Source organism: Colobus angolensis, unplaced genomic scaffold, assembly GCF_000951035.1.
Source record: "Colobus angolensis palliatus isolate OR3802 unplaced genomic scaffold, Cang.pa_1.0 Scaffold66, whole genome shotgun sequence".
Classification (NCBI taxonomy): Eukaryota; Metazoa; Chordata; class Mammalia; order Primates; family Cercopithecidae; genus Colobus; species Colobus angolensis.
The window spans coordinates 2,129,515-2,132,803 of NW_012120265.1; positions in this window are offsets into that span (position 1 = coordinate 2,129,515).

A 3,289-nucleotide genomic window follows, 5' to 3' on the forward strand; every position below is an offset into this window, starting at 1 on the left:
AAAAAAAAGCCACACACAAAAAAACCCCATCATGCTGGGTGGACGAAGATGGACGGGAAAGGCACACATTGTATGATTCCACTTATATAAAACATCCAAAATAGGCAAATGTACAGAGGCAGACAGTAGCTGAGCGGTTGTCAGGGGCTGGGGAGAGGCGGGAGTGAGAAGTGACTGGTGATGTATGCGGGGTTTCCTTTTGGGGTGATGCAAATGTTCTGGAACCAGATAGAGGTGGTGGTTGCACAACACTGTGAATGTGCTAAATGTCACTGAATCGTTTGCTTTAAAATGAATTTCCGGCCCGGGCGAGGTGGCTTACTCCTGCAATCCCAGCACTTTGGGAGGCCAAGCCAGGTGGATCATTTGAGGTCAGGAGTTCAAGACCAGCCTGGACAACATAGTGAAACTCAGTCTCTACTAAAAATACAAAAATTAGCCGGGTGTGATGGCAGGCGCCTGTAATCCCAGCTACTTGGAAGGCTGAGGCAGGAGAATCACTTGAACCCGGGGGGCAGAGGTTGCAGTGAGCCAAGATCATGCCACTGCACTCCAGCCTGGGTGAGAGACTGAGACTCTTTCTCAAAAACAAAAAAAAGATCAATTTTAGGTTATGTGAGACGCATCTACAGAAAAAAGAAATATTATTAGAGTCCAGGGGCACTGAGGAGGGAGACGGGGAGGGTCTCTTCTGGGGGGTGAGCATCTGTGGAAACTGAGGCCCAAGTGGCCAGGGTCGCGCCATATAATTCAGCCTCCTGGGAGGAGGTCCCTCCTTCAAGAAGCCTGGCCCCTAGAGGCAGCTGAGCTGGCCAGGGTCAGGCGCCCAGCAGGCTATGAGGTCAGCGAGTTGGGGACAAAGACTCAGTGTCCTGGGCCTGGCACACTGGGGACGGGGACCCTGTGACCCCATACAGAACAGCCTTCTCTGGCCCCAGGGCCCAGGCCAGGGTCTGCTGGGGGATGGATATGTGAGGCCTGGGGGAGGGGCAGAGACAGAGAAAGGACAGAGATAGAGAGATACATAAAGATGGAGGAAGCCAGGCAGGGTGGATTATGCCTGTAATCCAGCACTTTGGGAGGCCAAGGCAGGAGGATCGCTGTAGGCTAGAAGTTCAAGAGCAGCCTGGGCAACATAGTGAGACCTCATCTCTATAAAAAATAATTTGCTGGGCGTAGTGGCAGGCACCTGTAGTCCCAGCTACTTGGAAGACTGAGGCTTAAGTCAGGGAGGTCGAGAGTACAGTGAGCTCTAATTGCGCCACTGTACTCCAGCCTGGGCCAGAGAGCCCAGGCTGGGCTCAAAAAATAAAAACAATTTTTGTTATTTTTTGTCTCGAAAAATAACAAGAAAGGTGGAGGAAACAGGTAGAGATGAGAGGAAAGTCATGGCCCCCTCCTGACCATCCTAGGCCCTCCTGACTCCACCAATTCCCAGAGAGTCCCTCACTTGCCCCATTTCACAGATTGGGAAACTGAGTCCAGGGGCACTCAGACCACCTGAAGCCCCAGCTGGAGATGAAGAGATGGATTCAAACCACCCCTCGTGGAGTACACTTTTGCCCCTTCCAGAGTGGAGACCGTGCCTCAGGGCTTACCCCACCCCCGCAGAGCTTGGTCCTCCCAGGCCTCATCTTTTCCACCTGCAAAATGGGCTGTTGTGAGTATGCAGGAGGGCTTGGCTCGCAGTGAGAGCTGTCCACCCGCTGGCCAGTGTGATTAGTCATTGTTGTTCCCCAGTGGCCTCTGCCTGGCGGCTGCTGGAAAAACATCAAGGGAGGGAGATACAGGGCCGGGGAGGTGAAAAGCTGGACACAGACGCCCCAGCCCCTTGGGATCAGGGACAGATGAAGGCCGGGTGCCCTAAAGTAGAGCAGGGAGGGCTGCCTGGAGGAGGGACACTTGAGCTAGTATTTACAGAATTACAGGGCATCTCTAGCAGAGGCCACAGCAGAGCCAAAAATCCAGAGGAGGTGCTTTGGGGACCACCAAGATGGACATAGTGGATCTGGGGTTCTGTGGGGTGATAGGCTGGGGCCTCGAGTGCCAGGCTAAAGGGCCTGTCTTTCTCCGAGGGCAGTAGGGAGCCATGCAGGTGTGTGAGCTGGAGGGGTACCTCACACAAAGGTGAAGTGGTATTTCTCCCCTTATTGAAATCACAACCTGACACTCCCTCTGAAGTTTGCCACATCCCACCTTCCCCTTGCCACATCTTGGCATGCCCACCTCCTTCCCTTCCTCTCTAGGCCTGCCAGGAGGCCCTGTGGGCCCCTTATGGCCCCACCCAGCTGCCCCAGAAGTTCATCTGAGATAAGCTCCCAGGACTGCCCCACTTTCAGATGCCCCACAGACTCGGGGGAGGGTGAAACAGGAAGGATCGAGTCATGGGGGCCCCGGAAAACATGGTGGGAGGAACCATAGCACTTCCCCACCTCCTCAGCTTCCGCCTTCTTCTCAGGGAGAGAGACCTTCAGCCCAAGGAGGAGGGCCAAGCGTCCCTCCATGTGGCTGAGATACCCTAATGCCGCTGAGGATCATCTAAAGAGGGTGTTGAAGGATACATAGGAGTTAGCCAGCAGAAAATACATTTGTTCATTTAAAAAACTTGTCGGCATCACTCATCAACAAGAACAATTTTCATCATTCGATCAGAACTTTCTAATGCCTCTGGGGGATCATTTGAAGATGTTTAATTATTATTTTTCTTTGAGACAGGGTCTCACTCTCTTACCCAGGCTGGAGTGCAGTGACACAATCATAGCTCACTGCAGCCTCAACCTCCCAAGTTCAAGCTATCCTGGCACCTCAGCCTCCGATATAGCAGAGACGCAGGCCTATGCCACCATGCCCTGCTTTGATATCTTTTTCTTTTTTTTTTACTTTTGAGACAGAGTTTTGCTCTGTCACCCAGGCTAGAGTGCAGTGGTACGATTTCAGCTCACTGTAACCTCTGCCTCCTGGGTTTAAGTAATTCTCCTGCCTCAGCCTCCTAGTAGCTGGGATTATAGACGTGTACCACCATGCCCAGCTAATTTTTGTATTTGTAGTAGACACGGGGTTTCACTGTGTTGGCCAGGCTGGTCTCAAATTCCTGACCTTAAGTGATCTGCCGGCTTCGGCTTCCCAAAGGGCTGGGATTACCGGTGTAAGCCACCACCCCCAACCATCCAGTTATTATTTTTTAAATTTTTTTTTTTTTGAGATGGAGTCTCACTGTGTCGCCCAGGCTGGAGTGCAGTGGCTGGATCTCGGCTCACTGCAAGCTCCGCCTCCCGGGTTCATGCCATTC